The following is a 16,792-nucleotide window of genomic DNA, read 5'->3' as shown; positions in this document are numbered from 1 at the left end:
CGACACTTCCGCCATTTACAATCCGACCCCACCACCCAAGACATTTTTCCATCCCCACCCCTGTCTGCTTTCCGGAGAGACCACTCTCTCCGTGACTCCCTTGTTCGCTCCACACTGCCCTCCAACCCCACCACACCCGGCACCTTCCCCTGCAACCGCAGGAAATGCTACACTTGTCCCCACACCTCCTCCCTCACCCCCATCCCAGGCCCCAAGATGACATTCCACATTAAGCAGAGGTTCACCTGCACATCTGCCAATGTGGTATACTGCATCCACTGTACCCGGTGCGGCTTTCTCTACATTGGGGAAACCAAGCGGAGGCTTGGGGACCGCTTTGCAGAACACCTCCGCTCAGTTCGCAACAAACAACTGCACCTCCCAGTCGCAAACCATTTCCACTCCCCCTCCCATTCTCTTGATGACATGTCCATCATGGGCCTCCTGCACTGCCACAATGATGCCACCCGAAGGTTGCAGGAACAGCAACTCATATTCCGCCTGAGAACCCTGCAGCCATATGGTATCAATGTGGACTTCACCAGTTTCAAAATCTCCCCTTCCCCCACTGCATCCCTAAACCAGCCCAGTTCATCCCCTCCCCCCACTGCACCACACAACCAGCCCAGCTCTTCCCCCCCACCCACTGCATCCCAAAACCAGTCCAACCTGTCTCTGCCTCCCTAACCGGTTCTTCCTCTCACCCATCCCTTCCTCCCACCCCAAGCCGCACCCCCAGCTACCTACTAACCTCATCCCACCTCCTTGACCTGTCCGTCTTCCCTGGACTGACCTATCCCCTCCCTACCTCCCCACCCACACCTTCTCCACCTATCTTCTTTACTCTCCATCTTCGGTCCGCCTCCCCCTCTCTCCCTATTTATTCCAGTTCCCTCCCCCCATCCCCCTCTCTGATGAAGGGTCTAGGCCCGAAACGTCAGCTTTTGTGCTCCTGAGATGCTGCTTGGCCTGCTGTGTTCATCCAGCCTCACATTTTATTATCTTGAAATCTCCAGCATCTGCAGTTCCCATTATACCTAATTGATGTAGCCACTTCATGAAACTAAACAGACTACTATTGTAGCAAATTGCCAAAATCAGTCAGAGACTACCAACTGACCTCAATACCAAAATTATCAGTTTCCAGTAATTAATCATAAACGCCTTACAGGAGCATCTGTGTACATCCATGATGATAGCTGGGTGAAGTTGGGAAGACATTTTGGATTGGTACGTCGTGGAATAGGTGTTCAGCGCCCTCAGTAAAAAAATGTAGCTTATTAGTGTGGAACATGTTCAAATCCCATATAGCCCATGAATTCAAGAGATACCTGTGAAAAAATAATTCACATTTCACTTCTGCCAGGGGATCTAACTGTCCATCTTCCAACCTCTGGATGCATTCCTCAACAAGTGATTCAAGAACCATGTTTTCATTGAATGGAATAGTTGGTAATTGATAAAGTAACAAACCTCCACAGAATGAAAATATGCATGTTCATTTGTAGAAGATATTCAGTAAGGTACTATTTAAATGGTTACCGCCAAGATAAGAGTTTGTGTTACTGAGATTGATACATTAACATAGCTGAAGAACTGTCTAATAGCAAGCAAAGTATCATGAAAAGTGGATTATTTTCAGGTTGTCAAATTGCAACAAGTGAAGTCCTGCAGGGATCAGTGCTAGGGGCCTCAACTGTTTACAATTTATATTAATTATTTTAATAAGAGGGGCCAAATGTATTGTAGCCAGATTTGCTGACAACTATAAGATGGCTATGAACTAAGTTGTGAGGAGGATACAAAGAGGCTGCAAAAGAATATAAAATGGTTAAGTGAGTCGGCAAAAAAAATATAAAGTATATTGTGCAAATATGCGATGTTGTCCATTTCGGTAGCAAGAAAGAAGAGAATGTTACTAAATTGGAAAAAATACAAAATGGTCAAGTATGGGAGGATTTGAGTATTCTTGTACATGAATCACAAAATGTTGCTATGCAGGTACAGCAAGTAATTAGGAAGACAACTAGGACATTAACCTTTATTGTAAGGGATATGGAGTACAACGGTAGGGAGATCTTGGCGCAACTGCACAGGGCACTGATGAGGCTACACATACAATACTGTAGTCCAACAGGTTTATTTGAAGGTGCAAGCTCTTCATCAGGTGCAGTGAGAAACACTCAGAACACAGATTTTATATGTAAAAGATCAAAGGGTGACACAACTGATGAGGATGTATTAAACAAACCTAAGATGCTGTTAAATCTTTAATCAGTTAGAAAGTTTTAATTGATTAATATGTATATGTAAATCCCAGAATTTCTTTCAAGTCACTGCCCTGAGAGAACTAAAGATTTTATCAATGTAAAGTAAAAGTGAGATTTTAGGTCAGACAATGCATGTTGGGTATGAAGCCTTATTTATGTTGGTGTTTTGGTTTGGACTCAGACTGCTTTATAAATTCCCACTTCAGAAATAAGACCGGAATAAGGGGGAAGTCCCTCTACTGCTGGTGTCATACATAGGATTATAGAAGATTGTATTGATTGTTGGAAGTCAGTAATCTCAACTCCAGGCGTCTCTGCAAGACCTTTTCAGGGTTGTGATCTAGGCGCAATCATCTTCAGCTGCTTCATCAATGGCCTTCACTCCATCATGAGAGCAGAGTAGGATGTTTGCTGATGATTGCCCGACTCTCAGCACCTCAAGATAATAAAACAATTCATATCCAAACAGTGGGGGCTACCAGTGGCAAGATGAGTGCAAACCCAGCAATACTCAAGAAAGTTGGCATCTTCCAGACCAAAGCAACCCACCCAACTGACACCACATCCACAAATATTTGCTCCCCCACCACCAATGCATAGCAGCAGTAGTGTGTACCATCTACTTGATGCACTGCAGAAATTTACCAAAGCTACTTAGATTGCAGCTTTCAAGCCCACACCCAATACCACCTAGAAAACCAAGGGCAGCAGATAGATGCGAACACAACAACCTGCAAGTTTCCCCCCAGGCCACTCACCAACCTGACTTCGAAATATATCGCTATTCCTTCAGTATCGCTGATTCAAAATTCTGAGCTTGCTTCTAAACAACACCGTGGGTGTACCAAATAGACAGGAATTGGTCAAAAAAGTCACTCACTATTACCATCTCAAGGCAATTAAGACAGGCAATATTCAGCCATTCCTACAGCTCATGAATGAATAAAAATAAACTTTATGCAGAGCCTGACTGTTATGATTGTGTTGAGGCAAAGTTACTTAGAATTCATTTGATAAACTCTTTGATTCAATGACAGAGCCAACAAAATCAATGGTCCTAAAATGCTTTGATTGGGTTTACAGGTATCGTTATACAATAATTTTTTCAATTTGCCAGGCTTCATCAATTTGTTATGAATTATCAGTGTTATCTTTATTTTCATTTTTCAACAAAAATGGTTACCACAAAAACCAATGCACATTATGTACTTGGCATATATATTGACCCCTGTTCTTTAAAAGTATGATTGGAGGTTTCAAAGACCGACTTAGATGTTGCCATGTATGGAAAATATTTCTGTATCAGAATGAGAAAAGTACATGTGTTCACCGTTGCAGCCATTTACTAGATAATTTCATTTCTGTACACCAACCATTGCATGCATCACACCTCCTGATTTAATGAAAATATAAACCTGCAGCTACTTTGAGTCTTCCAACAAAATTTCTTCTTCAGCTCCTCATAGGTATTCACATAAATCGAGGAAGGCCCCAAACTAACTAATTTGTAACGAGAACCAACACACTTTCAGCTCCCACATGCTAATGATAATTATCCTTAACAGTAATCTAGCTAATATTTTTCTGGAGGAATGGAAGGAATTAGCTTCCACGACTTGCCCTTCTACCCTATTGCACAAGTCAGGCATCATCCTGAGAAAAGAAAAATCTTCACACATCCAACCTCAGATACACTCCCTCAATGTGTTGCTTCACAACTAATTCTAAGCAATTCCATCATATAAAACATTATTTTTATGATGTTTATACCGATCGTAATTGTAATCATAAATACGCAAATCAAATCACAACAAAATCTCTGACTCTCCCGTAAGCATAATGACATGGTGTTTATTCCAATACTCTGTGAAGGGTGATTAAATTTACTTAAACAGTACTATGAACTTAATTGCATTTTTCATTAAACATCAGTTCAATAAGAATGAAAAGTGCAATCCATAAAACGACCTCAAACTATCCACCAAGCCTTAACTTGCTTATTCTCTTTATGAAGTAACAAGTTCAGTCAAACCACCATCCATTAAGTGGCTGCTCAGTGTCAGTTAAGAAATTTCAATAACAAAGGTCAACTCCACAAAATGACAGGTCTTCCATTCACTGCCAAGAGCTATTCCTTTACTCAGAACATAAGACTGAACGAAATACTACAATTTCTTTGATGTAACATAAAAATGAGTACCTGGGAACAACTACAGAGCAACAATATAATCAAGTAGTACAGTCAACATGATCTCCCACTCAACAGTCAATGGTCTTAGATTGCAAGTTTGAATTGTTTTATTGGAATTGTTGCTTTGGCTTTATGTGGGAATTTTGTTTTATTTTTGTACTACTAAACCACATTTCTTTAAACAATATTTATAGAGGGATTAAACATATTGCACATCAGCTCTGAAGTATATCAAGAAATTATTCACATAGTAGGAAACGTATATTTCAGTACAAACTAATGTTTAGAGAACACAATTACTGAAATGTTCATTCAGGATGGTTAACTTTGAATGCATAAGCAGGCTTGAAGATGATATGTAAGAACGATGAGAAATTCAACGTTCACCAAAGATGCCATATTTAAAAAAGTTAATAAGCAGATGGATGAGATAAGGTTCCCCACAGTAGGCTATTGCAGAAAATTTGGAGGCATGGGATTAAGGCAGGTTTGGATCAGAAATTGGCTAGCTGGAAGAAGACAGAGGGTGGTGGTTGATGGGAAATGTTCATTCTGGAGATCAGGCCCACAGTGTGTTAGGTTTTATTCAGTACCGCAAGAATCTGTTTTGGGACCACTGCTGTTTGTCATTTTTATAAATGACCTGGATGAGGGCGTAGAAGGATGGGTTAGTAAATTTGCAGATGACACGAAAGTTGGTAGAGTTGTGGATAGTGATGAAGGATGTTGCAGGCTACAGGGGGACATAGATAAGCTGCAAAGCTGGGCTGAGAGGTGGCAAATACAGCTTAATGCAGAAAAGTGTGAGGTGATTCACTATGGAAGGAGTAACACGAATGCAGAGTACCGGGCTAATGGTAAAATTCCTGGTAATGTGGATGAGCAGAGGGATCTCGGTGTCCATGTGCATAGATCCCTGAAAGTTGCCACCCAGGTTGATAGGGTGTTAAGAAGGCCCACAGTGTGTTAGGTTTTATTGGTAGAGGGATTAAGTTTCAGAGCCATGACATCATGTTGCAGCTGTACAAAACTCTGCTGCAGCCACACTTGGAGTATTGCGTACAATTCCGATCGCCGCATTATAGGAAGGATGTGGAAGCATTGGAAAGGGTGCAGAGGAGATTTACCAGGATGATGCCTGGTATGGAGCGAAGGCCTTATCAAGAAAGGCTGAGGGACTTGGGTGTGTTCTCATTGGAGAGAAGAAGGCTAAGAGGGGATTTAATAGAGACATCAAGAATTTTAGTGTCACTGAATATCAAAATATTTTCTCTTGTTGGAGATGGTCATTCCCAGGCAGTTGTATGGCACCAATACTCCTTGCTACTTAAAAAAAACCAAACGAACTGCAGATGCTGTAAATCAGACAAAAACAGAAATTGCTGGAAAAGTTCAGCAGGTCTGGCAGCATCTGTGGAGAGAAATCAATTAACATTTCGGGTCAAGTTTGACACTTCCTCAGACCTGAAACATCAACTCCGATTTCTCTCCACAGATGCTGCCAAACCTATTGAGCTTTTCCAGCAATTTCTGTTTTTGTCTCATGCTACTTGTTTGCCAAACCTGAATATTGTCTGAGAGATATACGAACTGCTGATGCTGGAGAATCTGAGATAACAAGGTGTAGAGCCGGATGAACACAGCAGGCCAAGCAGCATCAGGGGAGCAGGAAAGATGACATTTTCTGAAAAACCGTCTAGACCCAAAACGTCAGCTTTCCTGCTCCTCTGATGCTGCTTGGCCTGCTGTATTCTTCCAGCTCTACACCATGTTCTCCCTAGATACTGTCTGGGTCTTTTTGCGTTTGGACATAGCTGCTTCAGAGTTAAGAAAGTCGCAAATGATACTGAATGACCATTGTGTAATCATTAGTGAACATCCCCACTTCTCACATCAGAATGGAGGGAAGGTCGTTGACAAAGCAGCTAGAGGGGATTGGGCCAAGGCCTCAAGTGATGGGGAGAATGTAACACGTGCTTATAAATGAAGAATGTAAAAAGACAGGAATAGAAGATGAGTTACTTCAGTTGAAGAAATATTAACAGAAAAAAATGTAATTAGCTAACTGTATTGTAATTCTTATACTGCAATTTCTACTGTGCTGTAATCTCAGTGCATCATGATTCTTAAGAATCACATTCAAAATAAAATTTGTCTTATACTGAATAATGGAAGGATTTAAGGGTGAATGGTGGAGAATTATGTCAGGATTCATCTCCCTAAGAAATTTAAAAATGATGTCATGAAATGTGGGTATCATTGGCAAAGCCAGCATCTGGTTCCCATTTCTAATTGCCATGGCTGTGGATTTGCAAAGCTATTTCAGATCGCATTTAAAGAGTTAATCATATTCACTTCCAGAAACATTTAATATGCTGGCTGACATCACAGACAGGTAGATAGGGTCAATGACGTGGGTTTCTAATCTGGTTGACATTCAAAGAGTTTTGCATTGTCAGCAGTGCTATGTTTCAGATGGGATGTTAACAGATTTCAATTGCTTATTCAAGTGTGCATAAAAAAAATCCTAAAGTACTACTCAAAAAAGAACATGAAAGGTTTCCTAGCCAACACTTATTTCTGATTTAAAATCACCACCTGGTCTTTATTTGCTGCCTGTGAGACAGTAGATACTTTATTGGCCTTAAGGTTAACTTTGTAAAATATTCTCTATCTGCACCTCAAAGACGAAACTAAGATTAAAACTCAATTTCATGTTACAGTTGGAAAATGGTATCAAAATGTTTCTTTAGTGTACAAAAAGAAATTAATGATAAAACAGTTTGAATACTTGTAAACGCACAAGTACTCTTCATGGCAATTAAATGTGGCTTCCATGTCAAATACTGATGTGTCCATAAAGAGACAATAAACTGCCACATTACAACTGTTTCTCACCAATATTATTCCATTGTTCTAAAGCCAAATTACAAAGTGGCATTGGGAAAAACATCAAATGGAACAAGTATATTGTCAAATGAAGGAATCTTTTTCAGGTCAGCTACCAAGCAAGCAGCTGCACAATCCTTCAGAAATTAGCAATGACAGTGTCCAAAACATTCTCAAATTACTATTAATTTTTCAACCTTCCACAACTTCTGTAATACTCATGCCTCCAAGGAAACGATATTCAAAAAATTCAGTTCAATGAATTATGCAGGGATGTTAAGTTGAAACAAGCACACCCATTTGGCTCTTTGAATAAAGAAACTTTAATCAATAAATGTTAATATTCCTGATGAAAAATGTATTTCATTTCATTTTATATGATTTGGCATTTACCATTTGCAGATGAACTGTACAAATAATTGGAAACTTCTGTTAACAAATCCACATTCAAATATTTACAAAGCCCAATGCGAATGGGAGCAAAAGATCTGCTGGCTAACTGGAAAAGACATTACCACTGCGCCACAAGACCCTAAAATTCACAAAAAGCTAGCACGCAGGTGTAGACAATAACTAGGAAAACAAAAACAATTGTTATCTGCCATGCAGATTTCAGTTATGTGCTCCGATTAAACAGAGCATTGGTGAGATCACATCTAGATTAGTTTGACAATTTATTCTTATTAATTAAAGGATGTAAATGTATTTGAAGCAGTTCAGAGAAGGTTTACCAAATTTTCTTACAGGGAAAAGTTAGACAAGCAATGCTTGTATTTGCAGGAGCTTAGAAAAGTAAAGGGGTTCTTGAATGTAACATACAGTATTCAGAGGGATTTTGACGGAGTATATTCGGAAAGGCTGATTACTCTCATGAGAGAATCTAGAACTAGCAGGACACTGTTTAAAATCAAGTGGTCACCCGTTGAAGGCAGAGATGAAGAGAATGTTTTTCTCGCAGAAGATAATGTGTCTTTGGAAGTCTTCTTCAAAAGGCAGTAGAAACAGAATCCTTGAATACTTCTAAGGGAGAGGTAACAAGGAGGCGAAGGGTTATTGGGGAATAAGTGGAACATGAAGAAATCAAATCAGTCATGATCCTAATGAATAGCTGAGCAGATTTAAAGGGCTAAGTGGCCTAATATTGCTTTTAATTGTATGTTGATTGTGTATAAGCATCATAAAAGAGAGGCAGGAAGAAATACAGAGATGTTTGGAAAGGAATTCTAGAATATAGGACCTAAGGAGCTGAAGACACATCACAGATGATGGAAAGACAGAAATCAGAAATGAGCAAGTGTTCAGAAATGTAACACACCAGTGATCTCAAACAGCATTAGTGCTGGAGAAGGTTACAGGGAAGGGCCGTGGAGGGATCTGAGGTACTATCAAAAGATTTTGAGAAGGCAAACCAGGACAGGGCTTGTAGAGTTAACAGTAGGGCCCTGGGGACAGTTGCTGAACAAAGAGGCCTAAGGGTGCAGATGTATAGTTCTATGAAAGTGGAGTCACAGATAGACAGGGTGGTGAAGAAGGTGTTTGGCACACTTGTCTTCATTGGTCAGAACTTTGAGAATAGGAGTTGGGATGTCATGTTGCTGCTGTACAGGGCATTGGAGAGGCATACATTTCTGGTCACCCTTCTATAGGAAGGATGTTGTTAAAATTGAGAGGGTGCAGACAAAATTTACCATAATGTTTCCAGGACTAGAGGGTTTGAGCTATAGCGAGAGGCTGAATAAGCTAGGGCTTTTATCCCTGGAGCTTCAGAGGCTGATGGGTGACTTTATAGAGGTTTATAAAATCATGAGGGTCATGGGCAGGCTGAATAGCCAAGGTCTTTTACCCAGGGAAGGGAAAATCCAAAACTACAGGGTACTGGTTCAAGGTGAGAGGGGGAAGATTTAAAAAGGAGCTGAGGGGTAACTTTTACACACAGATGATAGTGTATGCATGGAATGAGCTGCCAGAAGTGGTGGAGGTGGGTAGAATTTCAACTTTTGAAAGACATCTGGATGTGTATATAAATAAAAAGGATTTGGAGGGATATGGGCCAAATACTGGCAAATGAAACTAGGTCAGATTGGGATGCCTAGTCAGCGCTGATGAGTTGGACTGAAGGATCTATTTCCATGCTGTATGACTCTCGGTACTATCAAAAGATTAAACGAGGATGCTGAAATTGTGTATCGCTTTAGTTCACTTCTTTGAATATTCAATATCGAGCAGCATAAATCATAATCTACTGGACCAATTTGGACATTTCATTAGAGTATTAAAATTAAGGTACTGCTACACCACTCACCAAGCACACTAGTGAAGGCTTAATAGGATTTAGTGCAGATTTCCATGTTTAAGAACACTCTGTGAACCTATATCATGTACAAGGCGGTTCAATCCTGATTTCTCAATAAGGGATAGGTTAAAAATACTGGTCTTCCCAGCAAATTTTTTAAAAAAGTTAAATGCAGGAAACAGAGTTTTTGGCTAAACATAAGTTTAAGGAGCAAAACTCAACTACTTGCCCAAGGTTTTAGTCCTAGTAAAGCCCAGACCCATTTTTGTCTGATCCAGTTTTTGTGAAGCATATTAGGATGCTTCTGCATGAGAAAATGCTATATAAGTTGTTGAGAAATTTACATATAATTTAGATCATGTACTGTCAAAAGATAAAATGAGGATGCTGAAACTGTTACTTTAGGAGTTCGCTTCTTCAAATGTTCAATATCAAACGGAATAAATCCCAATCTAATGGACCAATTTGGGTCATTTCATTTTTTAAGAACACGAACGCATGGTGGAAATGTGAAATAAAAAAGGGGAAATACTCAGTCGATCAGGCAATGTAAAAAGAGGCCGTTGGCCATTAATTAGAAATGAATGCTTCATGATGCAAATCACACGGCAACAACTGAGAACATCAATGTTAAAACATAAAGCTTCACCTTTGGAGTATGCTCACCAATAATTAGAATAAAAGGTTGTACTTGGTACAATACTGAGCACTTATCCATCAAGTACCGTGAAATGTTAAAATGGTTTAAACCCATCGCCTGCCGAATTTGAAGGTTGAAGTCACGTAAAATCCTTCCCGTGCCATTCCCGCCCACACCGTCATTTTCCGGGTGGGAGGGGTGGGGTGAGATGTGGATGGGTTGCAGAATGGGCAATCCGCTGTTGGGCAATCATCCTCCCGAAAACCCGCCACCACCGCCGGGATTTTAGCGACGGCGGGAGGCCTACTCAACGCCCAATCTGATCCAGCCTGACCACTTTCTTAAATAACTGTAGGGAACCTCGAAATATGGGTACTCGAAACACCTCAAAAATATCATCTGAGTTAAGTATTACCAAAATCACTGCACAACCTAAAGGGAGGAATTCTATTTAATGCTGCTTTTCAATAGCTGTTTCTCGACTAAACTCTAAAATAGGCTTGTAGTCAAATGCATGAAAATCAAAGGAAACGTTTCGTAACAACAGTTGGATCGGGCTAAGATGTCAAAAACAAGTTATGTGTACAACTAAATATGAATAATGAAAATAAAATATTCATGCACAATGGAAAACTATATGATCTATTGGTATTCAAGAGCTCCCAAGTTCTCTCAACGTTCGTTCACCATTTACATAGACATGTACATGATCACGTTGAGGTTTACAGAATAAATTCTGTAAGAATACCTAAATTACACAGAGGTCCGAGAAATCAAAGTCCAATAGTTAACGGTCCCATGATCCAATTCTTTAGTCCTTGCGGGCTGAGGATTATTTTTGCTTGTTATTCTCCTGCTCAAAAACAATTGTAAATTCTAAATGGAGTAGGGATAAATATAAAGCTGAACCACATTTAAAAAACCTGAACTGGGTGGGTGTGGAGGACTTAAATTTAATGTTTCCATACGTGGTTGTGTGTTTATCATATGTAAAGATCAACTCGCCTGTTCACAATTGTGCCCATTGAGATGGTGAATAGTTTTTTTTTCTCTTCCTCAGGACGTAACAGCCCATCCAGTTCAATACTGAGGTGCCATTGTCTGTCCGAGGCCTCGTCCACGGAGATCTTGACCACTTTAATCCGCCAGCCTTGAGTGAACGTCAGCTGCTCAGGATGGAAGAGAACACGGCTTCACCGTGGAGCCTCTGATTCTGAACTCCGACCTCCCAAGTGTATGAAAGTGAGCTTGGGAGAGTCGTATGAATGCAATTTCAGCCGCTGTCTTCCACCTTCTTCTTTGATTCTCTCTCCGTTTGATTATCTCTTTTGTTCCTCCTTCCTTTGTCATCCGTTTTTCTTCTTTCGCTTTTCTACCCTGCTTCCCAACTCTCGGGGCTACCAACCTTGTTCCAACAGCGATACTCTAATACCGCCGTCTTTTGGCCAATGTCAGAAGTCACACGACGCCAGGTTGTAGCCTAACAGGTTTATTGGAAATCACACAAGCTTTTGGAGCGCAGCCCCTTCGTCAGGTACTGCGCTCCGAAAGTTTGAGAGATTTCAAATTAACCTGTTGGAGTATAACCTGGTGTCGTGCGAATTCTGACTTGTCCACGCCAGTCCAAACCCGGCACCTCCACTTTTTGGCTGATGACATTAATATGTATCACACCGTTGTAAATTATTAAATTCTAACCTGCAAAAATATCAGCAAACCGCGGCCCAGCACGAAATCCCAAGAGTCTGAAAGGTTATTTTTCCTTTACAAATTACGACCGTTTTTATGGTAACATAAGTGTGAGGCGTCCAGCGAGAACAATATAGAGGCAGCAAAGCAAATATTTTTGCATTTATTCGGATATTTACAAACAACTTCAATCATATTTTGATTTTGGCAATAAAAAGAGGCATTTCCAATAACTTTACTTCCCAGCCCGTCATACTCGACACAGAAATATCACAGTCTTCAAACGGTGGTACGGATGACAATATATACATTGAAAATGTCTGTTTCAAATGTTATTGTTTTCGATTCAGATCTTGTGACATGACAACACCTTCATTTAGTGAAAGGCAGCTGTGATAAAACTATCCTGCGAACAATAGATATCCCATTTACTCAAATCAGACCTCAATAAACACTTTTTTCAATCAACACAGATGTTGTGTCTTCATTTCAGGGACGTGTGATATTCGAATCTGTATCACTGTCCAAACAGAACGCAATACTTCAACTGTGAATTTGCAAAATCTCAATTTAAATTTACTCGAAATCGATCGGGACAAAAAAAAGAAAATAGACTCATTAAGAAAACACTGCAGATTCTAAAATTTATGTTCGAAACATGATTCGGAATCTTTAAAACGTGTTAAATCGATCCAAAACGATTGAAAGCAAGCGAAAATGAGTGTATATTTATAATATTCTCGCTGGAATTGTAATAATAAACAAACCGGTCCATTCTCGAATAAAGTTAGCAAATGTCACGCCCAGACATAAATCAGCGTTTTATTCCGACTACAGGAGAAGCACACTCCTCCACATTTAAAGCTCATTTTAGCATAACTTGGGTTCTATCCAAGGACTGAGCACAAAGACATTGGACCAAAAAAAATGACATTGTCCGTGCTCTCTACAATTGTAGCGAGCGACAATACCAAACACCAAGCACGATCAAAACCACGGTGTCGCATCTCCGGCTTGACTCCTTTTACCTCTGGCATGTGGCGTTCAACTGCAACAAAATGAAAACAGTGGTGTGACCAGACTGACTAACTTACATTTTCCTTTCAGGCGAATGGGTGCACGCTATTTTCGGCACGACGGATGCCCGATGATGACTCGATCGCACGATAAAGTTTGCCGACGTTATTGCATTGCTTTTGGCTGATGTGCTCCGTGACTGTGTTTTACAGCAGAAATTGGACACCGCTGTCCACCAGCTGAGGGTCTTGGACGGTCACATCAGAGCCACACCAGCGAGCGGAGCGTTGTGACACAAGCTGGCCTCTGCGCTGCGTCATCCATCACAGGGAGGGGGAACGACAACTACAAACTCGGAGAACTCGGTTCTGTTAAAATAGCGCACACCTTAAATATCATGCACCGAGATTGCTGTATTTATATTTTGTTCCAGCTCACAGAAATAAAAGTATGGAAATCTATGGCTAAATCTACGCGGCAAAACATGCAAGTGTCCTCCTCCGTAACAGTGGTTTGGCCTGATAGGGTTAATACGTCAAAACTGCACCAGAGAAGCCGAAGTTTGTAGGTGGAGCTCAGATGAGATTTTAATAAGGGTGCAGGGTTTCCACAGCTTGAATGCAACATATTGTGCTGAGAATACGTGCAAAAGTTATATATATTTGAAGTAAATTGAGTTCTACAGACTTTTGGAAATTTTTATTTCACAAAATCTATTAATTTTTTTCAAATCCCTTCCGTATTTGTCAAATAGCAAACTTTTCACAGGTCTCTTTCCATGTTACTCTCCCAGCAATGATTTTGAGGCACATAAAAGGTAGGGCGTAAAGTTCGATATTAAATAAGACGTAACGTTAGATTCGATCTGTGATTGGAGGCGAGGCTCTGCGTAACAAATCGTGATCGGCTGAGTTCTACCGGGCACCACTACTTCTGGCTCGCCGACCGCACGCTCAATAGAGGGCATAGGGGAGTGTGTGGCTAGAACAACGTACAATATGCCTTCAAAACAGACTGCCCCTCTCACATGGGAAATACACTCAGATTACCCGCCGGATCTGTCCTAAAGTGTTTGAGGGAAGAAAGGAGATTGCAAGTGGAGCAAAGGCCGGGGAGGGGGCTCTCCAGTTCAATACTGCCGGGGCCACGCATGAGACCCTGCGTGAAAGTGTGAGCCAACTCCACGACAACTCTTGCGGATTCAACCGTGAAGCACGTTCTGGCCAGCACCTTAGATGCGATTGCTGCAAAGTTAGCCTCTCAATGTCCCAATGCTGCAATTGAATTTAAGCCATAAGTTTCATAGATAAAATCGGAAACTGCTAGAGAAACTGAGCCGAAGTGGCAACATCAATACAGAGAGAGAGAGAGAAGGGCTAATGTTTCAAATCCAATATGAGTCTTCAGGGTATCTTCAGGATTATAGCCATGCAAGCTCAGAATTGTGCTACGTGAACTGTGTGCTGCATCACGGATATCCATGATCAAAAGGGTTTCTAGGCACTCAGCAGTCTAGCGAGCTGTGCTCCAGCAGATTACTAAAATTGCTGAGCAATCAACCAGAAAAATAGCAGTTAATCTAGGTTGCACAAAACTGCTGTTCTCTCTCAGGATAACAGGTCCAGATTCAAGTCCCACCTGCTTGGAAGTGTGTCAAAACATGTCCAAACAGTTCAATTAGAAGTAACCAACAGCTTTTACAATTCTGACTATCACCAGGAAGTTTGCTATTGAAATTCACATAACAAGCCTAGATTGCTGATGCCCCTGTCAAGGTGGTACAGTGAAAGAACTTAAGTTGCTCAAAATCAAGGCACAAGGCCACCTGTTGCAGGATACAACAAAAAGGATTCTAGGAAGAGAATAATCTGATTATGATTAGTCAGGGAAGCTAAGGATCAATATAAAGTTGCCATAGTCTTTCCAGACTAGGGCTACTCTCTCAGTGAGAGATGGCCAGGTCACCACACTTCAGGTGAGAGAGATATTGAGAATTACAGCATTTCCCGGCAACCATAGCTAGAGTGTATTTTGAACCTACCCTACTGGCATTACATTATCAGCCTTCCAACCAATGGAGCTAACCAACCCCAAGCAATCACAGTTGCCCCATACAAGTAGAACAGTATGGCTGCTGTTTCACTGAGCTTTGGGCTTCTGTACCACTGGCAGCAGACTCAAACTTTGTGATTGTAGATTTTCCACTAATATTAGTTTTCTTTCCTTCATTGTGAGCAATGTTTCCCATTTGTTGACCAGCCCTGCGTCTGGTCAGTTTCTGAGATTCCATTAAGCTGAGGTAGGGGAAGCAAATAAAGCCAGATCTATCAGGCTCCAATCTGTTACAGACCAGTCTAGACCTTTTCAAAATATATTACAAAGGTAGCCTAGACACTAACTTATTCATATTTTAAAGGTAAATGTCAGATGATGTGTTCCAGATGCAATTCGTTTGGTCAAACTACTCGACGGTAAGCAAAACACAATTTATTCAAACACAATAGTTGAAATACAACAAAAGAACTTGGTAAAACTTAGCTCTATTGGAAAATTTAACAGAATAACAGATACAGTAACTATTACTAATTTACTGTTCTAATATAGTAACATCCCATAAACACATCCTTGGCAAAAAGGCAAATTCAGAAAATAGACTGTCTCACATGCTATTCTCTAATCCAGAAGAAAAGAACATCAAAAGACAGTTTGGAGAGAGGCAGTGTAGCAGATGGGTAAGATTCACTGTGTTCCAACCATACTGAGACCCCAGCAACAACTGCCAAAGTTAACTAAAATCCTGATCTATTAGAGTTTAACCACACCCACTCAGAGAGCATCTATTGTTCCAACTTTAAAAAAAACCCAAGGCCTCACAAGTTGATTATTTTGTCACAGAATGCTCATCATCAGTTCCCCAGTCTCTAAAAGAAAGCAGGACAAAACACACCATTAAAGCCACAGCATTGTCACAAACACCATATCAACTTCTCCATCACAAAATCTCTTAGATTAATTTCTACATCATAACATTCCCCATTTATTTCAGCCTCATCAACTGCTGAATATTTCATACATGCTTTTCACCTCCAAATCTGTTTTTTGTGCAATGCTTTACTGATTTAATTTTCATCCTCAACCTTCTGTAAATTTTAACTGTTCCCTACCAAATTTATCTATTCACCCATCAACCCCTCTCTTCACTGAATTATATGGATTTATGGTTCTCTAACAAATCAGATATAAAATTCTCAACAATTAAATGACAATAATAGGCAAATGCCCATCTAAAACCCCTCACTTCTTTTTCTTATCTTTTAGACTCTCTGTAAAACTCTTTCTTTGACCAGGTCTTTGGTCACAACAACTACTATTTCTATGGTTCAGCATGTTTTTTTATAAGTAGAAATTATTAAGTTCTTTATGTTGTTTCACTGTGCTGAGGGTTCTATATGAATATCACCGTTTAATATACCATATCCTTTAACTGTGGAAGATTGATTTCAAGCCCAAATATGTATGTGCATCTTCTCACTCTGCTGACTGAAAGAATCATACACAAAAGAAGCTAAGAGAGACAACAAATAGGTTGTTTAAAACACATCCATGTACTTATCCATTTAACTAAGACATCAGACATACAGTGCATTAACAGACTACACATTCAAAATGATGAAGGGCAATTCAGTCCAGTGAACCTACGGTGACCACAAAATGATTATTCTGCATCAGCTTATGTCCCATCCATCCATTTTCCACACACTACTGAGGGTGACAATTTGTGTCACTGACCTACTTTGAAAAAA

At 40.3% G+C, this 16,792-nt stretch overlaps 1 protein-coding gene and 1 long non-coding RNA gene across 6 annotated transcripts in view; one reads left to right on the top strand and one right to left on the bottom strand.

Moving 5' to 3' along the window:
* The window catches only part of greb1l (GREB1 like retinoic acid receptor coactivator), a 327,170-nt gene extending 313,781 nt beyond the window's left edge, over positions 1-13,389 (bottom strand). For 3 of the 4 annotated variants that reach the window (XM_048529559.2, XM_048529560.2, XM_048529561.2), the window contains exon 1: positions 13,067-13,389. The gene's annotated coding sequence lies outside the window, so the exon portion shown is untranslated. Of the gene's footprint in view, positions 1-11,288; positions 11,788-13,066 lie in introns of those variants that run through there. The other variant, XM_059646085.1, reaches the window with a different exon arrangement.
* LOC125451873 (uncharacterized) lies at positions 10,502-12,440 on the top strand. Of its 2 annotated transcripts, none has more exons than XR_007247412.2 (2): positions 10,502-10,686; positions 11,344-12,440. It is a non-coding gene; the product is annotated as an uncharacterized LOC125451873 (long non-coding RNA). The 2 variants fall into 2 exon arrangements; XR_007247411.2 differs by having other exon boundaries at positions 10,502-11,215.
* Positions 13,390-16,792: the final 3,403 nt, after the last annotated feature.

The sequence above is a fragment of the Stegostoma tigrinum genome, chromosome 5 (genome assembly GCF_030684315.1).
Source record: "Stegostoma tigrinum isolate sSteTig4 chromosome 5, sSteTig4.hap1, whole genome shotgun sequence".
Classification (NCBI taxonomy): Eukaryota; Metazoa; Chordata; class Chondrichthyes; order Orectolobiformes; family Stegostomatidae; genus Stegostoma; species Stegostoma tigrinum.
Note: the sequence above shows the minus strand (reverse complement) of the source record. Positions and strands in the feature narration are given on the sequence as shown.